The following is a 16,910-nucleotide window of genomic DNA, read 5'->3' as shown; positions in this document are numbered from 1 at the left end:
TGAATTTTTGCTCGGTTGCATCTTCGGCAGTGAACTGCTTTATTAAAGCTTCCCAAATTATTTTAGCATCATTATAGCTGTAGTAGACATCAAATAATTTATTAGAAATAGTTTGTAAAATGGTGTGACTCCATATCTTATTAGCATGTTGCCATGATTGTTGAATCTTGTCATTAGCATATGAAGTTAGTTGTGGATCAACTAGTGTATGGGGAACTCCATTGACATCGAGCAAGAGAACACTCGTCTTACTATCTCCTGAAGTTTTCGTTGGCAACCACTTCAATTTTGGATATGCCAAGAAAATGCTTGGCATATGGTAGATTCACTAGTACAATAGTAGGTTGAGTTTAGGGTAGCTGAGCAGTATCATGAGATGGATTTGCATTGTTGGAGGCCATAGTTTCTTTAGATTGTAGGAATAAGTGAACCAAAAATGTTAACAATACTTGAGTTATGCTGGTGAGCCCTATCCTAAAGAAAGTATTTCGAGGTGCCGAACTATTTTCTCAAGATAAAACAAGCCTTCCTCTGTTTATTTTAGAGGGATCATGAACATCAAGATGTAGAGAACCAGCAAGAACGAGAAGAAGATAAGAAGAAAAGGAGAAAGCAACCATGAAAGTTCATTTGGAGATTGTTAAGAGTACTTGAAGGATTAGGAAAATCCACTATTCACAGGTCACCAAAATAACATTAGAAGGTTCAGAATTTTTTGGATAGGATTTGATAACAAACTCTAACGTTATAAAAGTGTTATGAATGTTAATTTTTTGGATGGGATTTGATAACAAACTCTAACATTATAAAAGTGTTATGAATGTAACGTTGTTGTGCTGAAAATTTGTTTTGGATAAAATTTTTCTAATAAAGTTTAATGTTAGTAGAAGATTTATCATAAAAATCACATATTCTGAACAAAATCTGTTTCTTATGGAACAAGTTAAAATCTTATCCATTGGGTTAAGAAAAAAGTAAAAGTAATTTTTGTGACGCCCCCACTTCTCCCTAAGGCGAACCAAAGGGTATCCGCGGGACGCCTGCCTAGCTCTCGCCAGGACTCAAGCAATTCCATTCAACTTATAGCCGGACCACTCAACACAAGCCAATAACTTAAATACAATAAATGCGGAAGTATTCAAACTTAATAATAATCATCCATTCTCCAAACCACACGTCAGAATACAGATTACATTTCGTCCAAAGGTTACATTTCCATACCAGAAGTACAATTTCAAAACCAAAGGCATAATCAAAAGTAATAACAAGCCCTAAACAAAAGTACATCAGAGGGCTTCTCCATTTTACCTCCGAGTTCAAACCTGTTAAGGAAAACAAATCTACAGGGTGAGCAAAAACGCTCGTGAGGCCAAGAACACACATGCAGACACATAGTTCAGATAACAAGTCCAAATAACAATTCAGGTAATAGCTTGCAAGTAATTAATAACGCCAACAAAGCGTAACCAGAAACAATTCAAGGATATAGAAGCTCTCAGGAGCTAAATTCCACATTTGCCGATGTCATTTGCATATCTCCCCGTGATGACTCTCCGTCAACCGGGTTGATATTTTCATATCCGTAGTTCACCACTTACTTCTCATCCGTCTACCATACACCACTTCGGGCCCGCACTACATTTATAAGGCGATACTATACGAGTATGCCAAGCGAGATCTCTCAATAGATCAAGCTTATCATTTGAGTCTCATGGCTCACCGAGGTTCCCGACCAAGCCCATGCCGGCTCGAGTTCCAAGGTCGGCCTATGAGTTTGGGCGTCCCCCATTTGTCATGTAAATGTCGAGGAGATTCACTCCATCGACATATGCAATCATAGCATACCATTTCATGTATTCAAGCATTTGATAGGTTTAAGCAGACATTTCAAGTCATGTAAACCAAGCAAATCATGTTAAGCATGAGTCATTCGTTTCAAATGAGAACGAGTGCGATCAAGTACACACTCGACTCCATTTTGTCAAAATCAGTTAAGCTAAGCATGAAATCAGGTGAATCAAGCATGAATCAAGACTTTAGGGTTCAAGTAGGCATACACTTGACACTCACCAAGTTATGCAAGCAAGTAAATTGGAGGAAGAGTTCAAACTTCCACAGTAGGGTCCTCTTGGAGGTCCTCGTGCGTGCCTGAGCAAATAATAGTGAATTATCACCCATATCCCAAATATCGAGGAATAATTCGTTCACTAGTATTACTCTAGGAAATTTCGTGAAAATGAACCTCAATTACTCGTAAATCGAGGTTCGAGAGAGGTTTAATAACATTCAACAATATTTAAGTCTTTATCTAGGAAATCGGGGATAAAACGTTTAGATAATATCAAAAGAATAAAGAGTTCTTGAAAAACTCTATTTCCTTGAAAGTTGGAAAATTTTCAGTTTTGTTATGAATCTTTGAAAAATCGTAACTCACTCGGCATAAGTCGAGAATTGGAAAACTTTATACCGTTGAAAACCTCTTAGAAAGTACTGCAAGTTCCTAGAAGACACTTTTCCATGAATCGAAGTGGAAAGTGTTCAAAAATGAGCCTAAAGTTGCTGTTCTAGATTACCAGGATTGAGCCGGGGTTGGTTTTTCGCTAACTTTGGAAATTCGGAAAAAATCACTCGTTACAAACCGGCCCTTGAAACTTATAACTCAATTAGAAGTACAAGTGAAGTTTCGGACAGAACAAGCGGCTCAGGAATCGGAGTTTCGAGCACCAAGATATGATAGCTCAAAGTTGGGAGAAATTCAAGACTGTTACAAAATTTCCAGATTTGGTTCCGACTTTGGACCTTTCATTAAGTGTCGAAACGGACTTGGATTGACACCAAATTTTGCAGTATAATACTCCCATATGACAGGTATCTCTCTATCAAATTTCATGGAAAAATACCCTCGGAAGGGTGGTCATTCAATCAACCAAAGTTTGGAAAAATCCTTAAGGCAATCTGCCTTTAAACTTTCATTACCCATTTCAAAACGTTTAATCAAGCAAACTATCCAATCATGGTTCATTTGTGAAATAAAGGCCTAAGAAACATCCATAATGCCTTTGGTAAGTGTTTTGTATCAAGAACATCAATTAACAAGTTCACTACAAGATCTTGTTCCAAACCAGTCCAACATTAGGTTTTTTTCCAAAACAGAGCAGTCCACTTGTTTCAGTCACAACTCAGTCAATTTAACTCGAAATCGAGCATGGCTTACGCCTTTGGAAAATACATTCATAGGGGTAAAATATCACAGAAGAAATCGTTTCCAAATTCGGCACCCATCTGGTTCAAATTCGGGCATCAAGTTGCTGCCTGAACACTTCATTCCAGATGAACAGAGCAACAGGACAGCGAACTTAAAACATTTGGTTCGGCTTGCTCACAAAGAATCAGAACGTGAATTATATACCAAATTAAAGCCAGGAATGTCTAGTTTCCAACGCCACCAACGGCACATGATTTCGACATCCGAGGACAGAGTTATAGCCAAAATACTACCACTGGTCAGAATCATACGCGAACAGTTTTCCAGACTTGCTAGTTTCTCAAGAAAAATTCATTTGCTCAATCAAACATCAATATTTTCTAATGAAATTTTTCACACATATAATACATCCTATAAACATCCAATTCAAGCCATTAGACCATTAAAAATTGGCCTGGAAATGGCCGAACAGAGCAGGGGCAAAATGGTCAAGTTTGGCCCTTGCTCTCTACGTGAGTTTTCTAGCAGTTTCCTTCAACAAATCCATAACTTAAACACTAATCTGATATCATAAACTTCATCAAGCACAGAATCAGCAACAACCCAAGAGTGGGAATTCATAGAGCCCACTTTTCCAACAATACAAGCTACTAGAGTGACGATTCTAGCTCAAATGCATAAATCAAACTTCATAAAACAAGTTTAAGGAGTTAGATGGCTACCTACTTTGATGGCTGTTCAGATCAGAATATTTCGGTCCCTAAGAAGCCTGAAGACAGCCGTGAAACTCCTCCCTTTTCCAGCCTAAGTTGTTGTCCAAGTATTGAGCTAGTTGTAGTTAAATTTTGAGAGAATTTGGTGGAAGTTTGATAGTGATTTGCATGGCTTTGGAAGAAAGAAATGGTGAGAGTCTTTGGTTGTTTCTCTGCAGCAGTTGGCCGACTATGAAGCTAGAAGAAAGGAAATGAATTGCGGTTCTGATGACTTCGCGTACGAAAGACGCTTGACGTCTATTATATTAATTACGTCAAATCAATTATAACTAGTGTCCTACGTGCGCGTTTTGTATCCGATTTCTCTTACGTTTGTTGCACTAGTGCACTAAACCTCTAGGGCTCTTACATTCATATAAATATTATGCATTCTTAATTGTCCCAAAATAATGGTCCAAAGTCCCTCAATTAAGTGCGCACGTGAAAACACGTATTTCTAATTTAGGCGTAATAAAAATTAAAACCTTTGAAAAATTCTTATAACGATCGTACCACTAGTTATTACTTGTGTGTTTAAACCTAAAATTGTCTATTTTAGGTCCATTGTATAGGTCTTAAATTTTTAGCTTATTGTAATCCCAATTGGCTAAAGTTTTTAGACACGTTTCCACTTTTTCGCTAAATAGGCTTATAAGAAAATACTTATTTATTTATCTATGTTTTTATTTTATTATTTTTAAAATGAGACACTTTAAAAATATAACGAACTATAAAATCATGTACTTAGGTCTAATAGGCTAGAAAATATTATTCGTGGCAAAAATCCAAATAAATAATTATTTTAGCCAAAATTAGGGATTTTAAAATAATGGAATTTTCGAATCCTCACAATTTTCCCCAATAAAAAGCCTCTTATCCATTGAGTAGTCAAATAATCATAAAATAAAATGACTCCAAGACTGGCCAAACTTATGTAATAAAATTATCCTAGATCCTTATCCTTTTGAAATATTTAACAAGTAACAACATTTTGGCAAATGAAGAAAAAAGGGATATTACTTGGCTATTGAATTTGGTCTGAGAAGGAGAACTACATTTTGGCAGAAGAAAGCAAATGGGATATTACTTGGCTATTGAATTTGGTCTGAGAAGGAGAACTTATGGTGCTTCAGGTGAAGGAGAACTTATGGTGCTTCAGATACTGGAATGTTGCAGAGGATAGTTTAAAGAACTCTTTTGATATTATGTCTATTTTCTCCTCAAATTTCAAGATATGGTGTAGTTCTGGCCTAATGAAAAGCACTTCCACAACTTAGACCACATGTATACTACTTAAAGAGCCTCACACTTTGTGCGAGGGGTGCCAGGTACTAAACACACTTTGTGCGAGGGATGCCAGTAACACTTTTGACCATTCAACTTAGCTAAGTATAAAATTTCCCCAATAATATCTATTACTCTAAAGGGCAAAAAAGCATTGCCCGCTATTAAACTATTGGAATTGCACACTTTTAACCATTCAACTTAGCCAAGTATAGAATTTCCCCAGAACTATCTATAACTATAGGACAAAAAGCTTTATCTGCTATTAAACTATTGGAACATTACACTTTTGGCCGTTCAACTTTTTGTGGTTTCAAATTTGTAAGTGCTAGACTTGGATCATCCAATATTTTTTTTTTAGTTTCAAATTGATCACTCAACCAACAAAAGTATTACACTAATAGCCATTTTGATGGATTTCGTCATTAAATCTGCAGAAAGCACTACACGAGTAGTTCATGTTCTGAAGACGATTGGATAATTAGTCTAACCATGGTTAGGTTCTTATTACCTTAAACCAAATAGAAGAAAACCGCAAGTCATTTTTACCCACCCAAATCGAGCAATTCATTTTCCAAAAACGATTGACAAATTTGTCCAACCATATTTAGGCTGTTATTAGTGATTACCTTAAACCCAATAGAAGAAAAAACATGAGCTATTTTTAGCCACCCAAATGGATTTCCCATCTCTAGATAAAAAAAAAAAAATCCAATTCATCGTTCTTCTACTTCCATTCGATCTTCAAATTTAGGAATAAAATTTAGAGGCCAATCACATCAAAATAGAAGGTAAAGATAACTCTAAATTATGCTCTTAGTTGTGGATTGGAGTACTAAAAATGACTCTTAATTACACTAGTATAGCACTTCTGTTAGTTGAGTGATCAATTAGAAATAAAAAAAAAAAGTTAGATGACCAAAGTATAGCATTTTTGTTAGTTGAGTGACCAATTTAAAACCAAAAAAGGTTGGATAGTCAAAAGTTTACTATTTCAATAGTTTAATAAGGGGCAGTGTTTTTCGCCCTACTATATGTTTATAATCATGCAACAGCGGAACCAGGATTTTGCTTCACAGGGGCGAACGTTACACAAATATATTATATGCTAATACTCATCATAAATTTTTAAGTTTTAAATTTAGAATAAAAATAACTATTTAAATATTTAATATCTAGGATTTATGATATAATGAAAGAAATTCTAAAGTAAAATAAAATTGTCTTTAAAAAATAGAGTTTAGCAAAAGAGACAATGCTTAAAACAGGTTTAATGGAGATAGCAAAAATTGATGCTTGATCAAATAGAGACAGAAGTTGAAAATTGTGGTGTTTATTTTGACTAATACTCCTGTTTTTCCCCCCATTTTTTTAGCTCAAGTAAATTTAGCATTAATAATTTGTGCCTATGGTTAAATTTTCTTTAACTTGTGTGCGATTTCTTCTCTTTGTCTTGTCTTTTTTTGTTTTATTTTGCATATTGATAGAGTGTTTCTTAAGTTACTATTTTAAAGTTATGATAATCATATCTAATAAAGGAATTATTTGGATAGCAGGTGCCTAATGAGAGACTCATTCAGATGGCCTCAGATGTGAATTTTTTAAAAAGCATAGTCAATATGTAACTGTCTAAATGCAAGGGTAAAATAACTGTGATTGTTTATAATCATATGGTAAGTTGAGTATAATTTAAGTTGTTTACTAGTACTCACTTGGTACCTGCTAAAAGAACGCATCTATTTGCTTAGTTATTTTTTAAAAGTTATACTAACTACTAATGCTATAAAAAATATTAAAGTGAAAACTGTTAGGTATGCTAATATAAGGAAATTAAGAGTTCAATTGCTATATATGTGATATGTTTTATAAAGAAAATTAAAGGAGACTCTTTAGTTATTTAAAAATAGTATATATCAAACATAAAACTAATTATATACTAAGATTAGTTTTATAATAAATTTATATATTATGCTAATATAAGAAAGCTAAGAGTTGGTTTCAAACAGTGACATTTAAATAAATTCTCTAATCAATATCTAAGTATGATAATGATAAATATGTTTGGGGCAAAGTGATGAAATTTGATTTAAAAAGTAGGACTTCATATATAAATTTAAAAAGCTTTTAGGGGCCTATATATATTTTTTAAGAAGTTTTTGGAGGGGGGCAGGCGGGCGGTGGCTACCCATGCCCGCTCCCGCTTAATTTCATCCCTGAAATCCTTATACTATATAAGAATGAGTTTGGGTCAAAGAATGGCTTTGAATTTCAACTGCAAGAGTAGGGGTATTTTGGGATTGTGAGGTTGTTTTGAGTGTAATTATAGTATTGGGTACTACTTTAGATAGCATGTGTATTATTGTGTTTACTGAAATATCCTTGTATTCTAAAAGATGCAATGATGATTTGTTCAAAGGTTTGGGTAGTTTGGGAATATGAGATTATTTGGTCATCTTTTCTACAATGGGTACAACCCATAATAGCTTCTTTATTGGTATAATTACTTAAATGTCCTTGCAGAGACATTCATTTTGGTTTGTATCAATTATTACTGTTACTTTGCTATTATAATTTGAAGAACTTCAAACGTCATTTTCATCTCAATTAAAGCAAGGACAATGTGGTTTATTAAGGAATTTATGATTGAGCATTAGTTTCAACTTCAATTCTTCAAATGTCTGCCCCTTCCGTTATGTTCCTTTCGTCTTCCGATAAATACTTATTTATATTGCCATTGTACTCTGGATTTCAATATGGTTCTCTGATGAAATTATTATTGGTAGTTCAACTTGAGGTGAGGTTTCATTATTTTTTTTAATGGTATAATTTGCTTTGTAAAATCGTAATTTCTATTGTTAGCTAAATGCTTTTATTCCAAAATTGGACACTCTGTTAGCACAATTTAATGTTGATATTATTATTTCCCCACAAAGTTGGTTGTTCTATACAATTAAAATGATGTGGTTTTGTTGGAATAGGTTTGGAGATACAAAACTTCCTCTTTTGGTCTACTTACATGGTGGAGGCTTTTTGATCAAATCTGCCTTCTCTCATACATATCACGCGCACCTTAATGTAGTAGTTGCAGAAGCTGGTGTTGTAGCAGTTTCAATTAACTATCGGCTCGCCCCTGAGCATCCTTTGCCTATTGCTTATGAAGATTCTTAGATTGCAGTCAAATAGGTTGCCCCTCATTCAAATGGCGAGGGTCTTGAGGTATGGCTTAGGGATTATGCTAACTTTGATAGGGTGTTTTTTGGTGGGGATAGTGCTGGTGGCAATTTAGCACATAACATGGCATCAAGGGTTTGGCTGGAGATACTAGACGGCTTTGATCTTGATGTGATTTTTCTCAATTGTCCTTATTTTTGGGGGAAAGATCTAATTAGTATGGAGTTAATGAAATTACAGGTAAAGGCTTATGTTAAGGGCATTTGGCATTATGTTCACTCAAAATCTATGAGGGTTGATGATCCATTGCTGAATCCTCGGATGGAACCAAACCTTTTGAGGCTAGGCTTTGTCGTTGTTAAAAAAGTTGGCTACTTTCATCAACAAGAATGTTGTGTAGATGCATCTTTAAGTGGATAATCACTTTGTTTATTACCATTAATCATTTGGGTATCTGTTTAAAGTTCATTTAGTCTTGTTAATGAAAAACTCATATACAAGTGTTTGTTTCAAAATATATGAACTGAGCAAGATAGCATGTATAATTTCCTTCTCCATCTTCCAGTATACATTAGATATTTTATTATTTCATATTGTTATTCAATGTGCGTTAGTTTTTTGATATTCGCTTGAACTACCGTAAAATCTTCTTTAACCACAAGCATCAAACACCCGTGCGATGCGCGGACATTCCCCTCCTAGTCATAATCATGTAGACGTGTGCTGCTTTCCTCTTGTAGTGATGCCTAATCAAGCGTTACCAATTAGAATTTTTATCGAGTTTCCTAATTAAAATTAATTATAGATAAGGCACATTTAATGTCGACAAAGCTACTAAACCACCAAAGAAAATCACATTAAACCAATGCACTAATGGCTCAGAAGTGTTTTTTATTTCCTTATATTATATAGGAATGAGTTTGGGTCAAAGAATGGCTTTGGATTTCAACTGGAAGAATAGGGGTATTTTGGGATGGTGAGATTGTTTTGAGTGTAGATATAGCATTGGGTACTACTTAAGATAGCATATGTATTCTAGTGTTTACTAAAATGTCCTTGTATTTTAAAAGATACAGTGATGATTTGTTCAAAGGTTTGGATATTTTGGGAATGTGAGATTATTTGGTCATCTTTTCTACAACGGGTACAACCCATAATAGCTTCTTTATTGGTGTAATTACTTAAATGTTCTTGTAGAGACATGCATTTTGGTTTGTACCAATTATTACTGTTGCTTTACAATTATAACTTGAAGACCTTCAAACGTCATTTTCATCTCAATTAAAGCAAGGACAGCATGGTTTATTAAGGAATTTATGACTGAGCATCAGTTTTAGCTTCAATTCTCCAAATTTCCACTCCTTCACATTCTTCCGTTATGTTCCTTTCGTCTTCCGGTAAATAGTTATTTGTATTGCCATTGTACTATAGATTTCAATATGGTTCTCTGGTGAATCTATTCTTGGTGGTTCAGCTTGAGGTGAGCTTTCATTCTTTTTTTTTTAAAGGTATGATTTGCTTTATAAAATCGTAGTTTCTATTGTTAGCTAAATGCTTCCATTCCGAAATTGGATACTTTGTTAGCACAATTTAATGTTGATATCATTGTTTCTCCACAAAGTTGGTTGTTTTGTATAATTTAAATGGCATGGTTTTGTTGGAATAGGTTTGGAGATACAAAAATTCCTCTTTTAGTCTACTTACATGGTGGCTTTTTGATCGAATCTGCCTTCTCTCCTACATATCAGGCGCACCTTAATGTAGTAGTTGCAGAAGCTGGTGTTGTAGCAGTTTCAATTAACTATCGGCTCGCCTCTGAGCACCCTCTACCTACTACTCATGAAGATTCTTAATTGCAGTCAAATGGGTTGCCTCTCATTCGAATGGCGAGGGTCCTAAGGTATGGCTTAGGGATTATGTTGACTTTGATAGGCTGTTTTTTGGTGGGGACAATGCTGGTGGCAACTTAGCGTCAAGGGTTTGGCTGGAGATATTGGACGGCTTCGAGCTTGATGCAATTTTTCTCAATTGTCCTTATTTTTGGGGGAAAGAGCTAATTGGCATTGAGCTAATGAAAATACAGGCGAAGGCCTATGTTGAGGGCATCTGGCATTGTGTTCGCCGAAAATCTACGAGGGTTGATAATCCATTGCTAAATCCTCTAATAGAACCAAACCTTTCGAGGCTAGGCTGCAAAAGGTTGCTGATTTATCATTTATGTTGCTGAAAAGGATATTTTGAAAGACATGGGGTGGCTTTATAAAGAGGCTTTAGAGAAGAGTGAGTGGGGGTGGAGATGTGGAGGTTGTGGAGGCTGCAAGGGAAAATCATGTCTTCAATTTGTCTTTTCCCAAAGGAGAGAATGCTTTGTCGTTGCTGAAAAAGTTGGCTACTTTCATCAACAAGAATGTTTTGTAGATGCATCTTTAAGTGGATAATCACTTTGTTTATTGTCATTCTTTGAATCATTTGTCTACCTATTTGAAGTTCATTTAGTCTTGTTAATGAAAAGCTCATACACAAGTGTTTGCTTCAAAATATATGAACTGAGCAAGAGAGCATGCATAATTTCCTTTTTCATCTCCCAGTATACATTCGATATTTTGTTACTCTATATTGTTACTTAATGTGGGCGAGTTTTTTGCTATTCGCTTGAACTACTGTAAAATCTTCTTTAACCATAGGTACCAAACACCCGTTCGATGCGCGAACACTCCCCTCCTAGTTATTATACTATATAAAAAGCACTTTGATTTCAATGGCTACTTGTGTGTTTTTTTTTAATGTCGACAAGCTACTAAATCACCAAAGAAATTCACATTAAACCAATGCACTAATGGCTCAGAAGTGTATTTTTTTTAATTAATACCATATAAAAAGCACTTTGATTTCAATGGCTACTTGTGTGTGTGTGTTTTTATCTCTTCGTTGTATTGAATGAAGCTAATTAGTGTTCGAGAAACTATTACTACAACAAACTCAAGAGTGTATCAACAGCTGGCTTTTCTGCTTCTTCCATTGGTTTGTAGGATGTTTATTATGCTAACTAATCATTTAGGAGTTGTTAAGAAGTTTTACTTTTTATTAGTGAAGTAAATTATTTTCAACCATTACAACTATACAACTAATCTTAGATTATCATTCGAACCTTATGTAGCATAATGCACTGGTTAGATATGTATACACGTTTGTAAATTAATTGTCCTGACCTTAATGGGGAAAAATTGTTTTGGGTATGTAGAAAGACAGCCTTGATCAGTTTTTCAGCCTTGACGGCTTTCTTTCACTCGGCTAAATAACTCAGCAACTCACTATATCCTTAATTATTGACAAGCGGTTTCAAGAATTTGCACCTTATTTATAACTATCTTTCTCACCAGATTCCTTGATTTTGATCTCCTACTTTTCTCCATCCTTATACCCTCCTCCATGATCATCACTTATGTGCATTTCATCACTCTCTACATCATTGCTGATCTAATGGGCTTCTAAGGTTTACTGTACATATCGAAAACAAATTACATGTTTAACCATGAATTTTTAGATTTCCTTCTAATCATGTTGTCTGATTTTTTATTATTCAATTCTTATGCTTGTTGTGTTTGATTTTTGCTATTGCCACTTTTTTGCAGGCACAAATAATGCTTGTTTGTTTAATTATATATCTTTTCGCATGGAGAAATATTTTTTTTATTCCAAGCAGAGATCTTATATGATATTTTTCTTTTTTTTTTCTTTTTCTTTTAACTTTTTCAAGTGATAGGCTACTGTGTATTTGTGCAAGTTAATAATTTATAGGGACAGAAGATATTTGATGAGATATACAATAAAATGAAAATAGACTTTTGAAAGTATTCCATTGGCTAAAATCTCTGATTTACTTCTATTTTCATTCATGCTAGTTCTTTTATAGATCCAATCGTTTATAACTCTATACTTGTACTAGTAGAGTACACTCATCATCAAGGATGTAGTCAAGTATTCTTCACCCTTTTTAGGTGCTCATTTAATTGGCTCCAAATACACGTAAAAGCTCTGACAATTAATTATAGTGGACAAGTACAAACAATTCTATAAAGTATTTTCACTATAATTGTTTTAGAGAATTAGCATGTACATAGCACCTAACTTTCTTAATGGAGTTAACAATTATAAATAGAATTTTGTGGTGACATTTTCAATTAAATCTTGAATAATTCAAACTTTTTGAGTTTTTTTCCATCACTAATATAAGGTAACATTTTTTCTAACATAAATCCAATAATTGAATAAATAATAAAAACGTATCATAATGTTTATATACAGGAAGTTAAGAAGTTATCATCTCAAAATTCTTTTAAAAGAAGAGTGAAAGTACAATGTGCACCATACAGGCACCAAAAACCCATTCCTTGCGCTGGATTCCTTGCCTAGTTATAATACAATGTATCACTTAACTTAGTGATTTAGTGCACTATGACTCATAGCCAAAACTTGGGTAAACCTAGTTTTCAAAGACCCAATGACCCAGATTGTGCCACACCATTTGATGAGATGATGTGGTATAATCTGAACCATTGGGTCTTTGAAGACAGGTCTTTCCAAGTGTGAGCCATGACTCGCAAGTCTATTTCAATGCAAAGAGTGACACACTCTGCTTCACAGATGCTAAACACTGGTTCACAACAGCAAGCGTCTCAATCCTAAAAAGAACAGCTAATTAGCAGACCCGCCATGGCCAAAAGACATGGAGGGTTGCTGCAATCGTGAAGGTTGGTGTTAGGACCGGGCCAGGAAATAGACAAACTCAAGTTAGCACAAAGTAGGCGGTATGACCGACCATATAATAGATAGGCGGTAGATACCAGCCATATAATAATTAGGCGGTAAAACCGACCATATAAAGACAGATAACAAAGCAAATAAAAGACACAGAAGATTTACGTGGTTCGGTCAAATTGACCTACGTCCACGGGCGAGGGAGGAGCAATATTTCTACCATGAAGAAGAAATACAAAAGCCGTAGGAAAGTGGTTCCTAGGCCAATAGGCACTTACAAAAGAGTTTAGAAAATATTCCTAAACTCAAAATAAGAGAGCCTAAAATATTTGACTGAATGGGCTAAATGACTTAAGAAGCTAATAGCCCATATAACTCTCTTAAGTGGTGCGAGTTAATTCCTTCAATAAGCTTCCTTATTTATAGGAAACCAGAGAAGGCTTTCCTCAAGCCTTTGTCGATGTGGGATGCAAAATTTTGCCACCAATTCAACCGTGGTGGGCGTTGAAAAGTCAACAAATCTCCACCTTGGCATAATTTTGGATTCCACCCAAAAAACTGCTCCACCTTCTTCACATAAGCCCCAATGGGCTTAAATCACCAATAACGAACACCAATCAAGTCCAAGCACTGCTTGAACTTGTAAACTGGAAGAGGTTTCGTAAACATATCGGCTGGATTGTCCTTAGTATTGATTTTCTGAATAAGGACTTTTCCCTCAGCAATGATATCCCGAATGAAGTGATACTTCACATCAATATGTTTCGTCCTCTCATGATACATCTGATCTTTAGTCAAGTGTATGGCACTTTGACTATCACAGTGAATATCAGTAACACCTTGATATAGACTTAGCTCGCTAAATAAACTCTTCAACCACAAGGCTTCTTTGATTGCCTCGGTCACAGCCATATATTCTGCTTCAGTAGTAGACAAAGCTACGACAGGTTGTAGAGTAGCTTTCCAACTAACAGCACAACCGCCAATGCAAAATACATAGCCTGAAAGTGATCTTCTCCTGTCAAGATCCCCAGCGTAGTCTGAGTCTACAAAACCAACCAAAGTGTTATTATTTCTTCCAAACTCCAAACATGCATTTGAAGTACCTCGCAAGTATCTGAGAATCCACTTCACAGTCTGCCAATGTGTTTTACCAGGATAAGACATATATCTGCTAACAACACTGACTGCTTGTGCAATATCTGGACGAGTACAAACCATTGCATACATAATACTGCCGACTGCACTGGAATAAGGAACCCGTGCCATATAATCTTCCTCTTCTTCTGATTTTGGTGATTGAGCAGCAGATAGCCGAAAATGGCTAGCAAGAGGAGTAGATACTGGTTTAGCATCTTTCATGCCAAAACGCTCCAAAACTTTCTCAAGGTAATTTTTCTGGGTCAAAAATAACTTCCCTACTCCTCGATCTCTTTTGATATCCATGCCAAGAATTTTCTTAGCTGCTCCTAAATCTTTCATTTCAAATTCACTATTTAACTGCAGTTTCAAAGTGTGAATTTCTGACAAATTCTTGGCAGCAATGAGCATGTCATCAACATAAAGCAGCAAATAAATGAAAGAACCATCATTTAACTTCCGGAAGTAAACACAACTATCATACATGCTCCTCAAATAACCATGACCCAACATAAAGGAATCAAACCTTTTATACCATTGTCTTGGAGACTGCTTCAATCCATATAAGGATTTCTTCAATAAGCAAACATGGTCTTCCTTACCTTCAATCTCAAAACCCTGGGGTTGTTTCATATAAATTTGTTCTTCAAGTTCGCCATGTAAGAAAGCTGTCTTAACATCAAGCTGCTCTAACTCCAAATTATACATGGCTACTAAAGCAAGCAAAACACGAATAGAGCTATGTTTAACAACAGGTGAGAATATATCATTAAAATCAACACCTTGTACCTGACTATAGCCCTTTGCAACCAATCGTGCTTTATATCTTGCATCTTCAACCCCTGGAATACCTTCCTTCTTCTTGAAGACCCATTTGCATCCAACAATTTTCTTAGCTGACGGCGGCTTTACAAGAACCCAAGTTTCATTACGATGAAGAGATTCAATTTCTTCATTCATCGCAATCAACCACTTTGCAGAATCATCACAAGAAACTGCTTCTGAATAGGTGGAAGGCTCACCAACTGCATCAGTTTCTTCTGCAATAGACAAAGCATATGCAACTAAATTTGCATATCTTTGTGGTGGTCGAATGTCTCTCCTTTGTCTATCTCTGGCTATGGAATATTCCTCTTCTTCTGAACTATCTTCCACAGTAGACTCAGGTGCATCTACTGGCATTTGTTGAATAAAAGATTTGGTCTGAGAAGGACCAGAACTGCCAATATCAAGCTCCACCTGCTTCTGTGTACTATCAGTAGTACAAGGACTGAAAGACTCCTTCTTGGAAGATAACATAGACAATTCATCAAAAGTAACATCTCTACTGATTACAAATTTTGGGAATTTGGGATCAGGACACCATAATCTGTATCCTTTCACCCCAGAAGCATACCCAAGAAAAATGCACTTTTTAGCCCTAGGCTCCAATTTTCCATCATTCACGTGCATGTATGCTGGACAGCCAAAAACTTTTAAATTGGAGTAATCAGCAGGAGTACCTGACCAAACTTCCTCAGGAGTTTTGAAATCAAGAGATGCAGAAGGAGAACGGTTGACAATATAACAGGCCATATTGATCGCCTCTGCCCAAAAGTCGTTTGTCAACCCTGCATTGGAGATCATACATCTTGCTCTCTCCAAAAGAGTTCTGTTCATACGTTCGGCCACACCATTTTGTTGAGGCGTCATCCTGACGGTGTGATGCCGAACAATTCCTTCATTCTTGCAGAATTCATTAAATTCACCTCCACAAAATTCCATGCCATTATCTGTTCTCAACCGCTTAATATGTTTTCCTGTTTGTTTCTCAATCAAAACTTTCCATTGCTTGAAAGTTAGGAAAACATCATTTTTATGCTTAAGAAAATAGACCCAAACTTTCCTTGAATAATCATCAATGAAAGTCAACATGTACCTGGCACCTCCTTTAGAAGGAGCACGAGAAGGCCCCCAGAGGTCTGAATGAATGTAGTCTAAAGTTCCTTTGGTCCTGTGAACTGCCGGCAACTGGAAGCTAACTCTCTTCTGCTTTCCAAAAATGCAATGTTCACAGAGTCCCATCTTTCCAATACTTTGACTACCAAGAAGACCTCGTTTGCATAAGATAGATAAGCCCTTCTCGCTCATGTGCCCCAATCTCATGTGCCATAATTTGGTAAAATCAGAATCAGACAAAGTTGATGTAGAAACAGCAGCAGCACCTGTAACAGTAGATCCCTGCAAAATATATAAAGTACCAGATCTGTGTGCCTTCATAACAACAAGGGCTCCTCGACTGATTTTGAGAACTCCATCTCCACCTGAATACCTGCACCCAATAGACTCAAGAGTGCCTAAAGAGATGAGATTTTTCTTCAAATCTGGAACATGTCTAACATCTGTGAGCGTCCTCACAATACCATCGTACATTTTAATCTGGATTGTGCCTTTGCCAACAACTTTACAAACAGCGTTGTTACCCATTAAGACAACTTCACCTTCAGCTGATTCATATGTTGAAAACCAGTCCCTGTTGGGACACATATGATACGAACAACCCGAATCTAAAATCCACTCATTGTTAGACCTAAAATTATTTTCCGTTGCACAGAAAATGG

At 35.7% G+C, this 16,910-nt stretch overlaps 1 long non-coding RNA gene across 1 annotated transcript; it reads right to left on the bottom strand.

Annotated features, from left to right (window-relative positions):
* Positions 1-1,127: 1,127 nt before the first annotated feature.
* LOC113711733 (uncharacterized) lies at positions 1,128-4,205 on the bottom strand. The gene is made up of 3 exons (XR_003453149.2): positions 3,928-4,205; positions 2,071-2,148; positions 1,128-1,322 (listed from the first exon to the last, which is right to left on the bottom strand). It is a non-coding gene; the product is annotated as an uncharacterized lncRNA (long non-coding RNA).
* Positions 4,206-16,910: the final 12,705 nt, after the last annotated feature.

Source organism: Coffea arabica, chromosome 10e, assembly GCF_036785885.1.
Source record: "Coffea arabica cultivar ET-39 chromosome 10e, Coffea Arabica ET-39 HiFi, whole genome shotgun sequence".
Classification (NCBI taxonomy): Eukaryota; Viridiplantae; Streptophyta; class Magnoliopsida; order Gentianales; family Rubiaceae; genus Coffea; species Coffea arabica.
The sequence above is the reverse complement of the archived record's forward strand: the minus strand, read 5'-3'. Positions and strand labels throughout refer to the sequence as shown.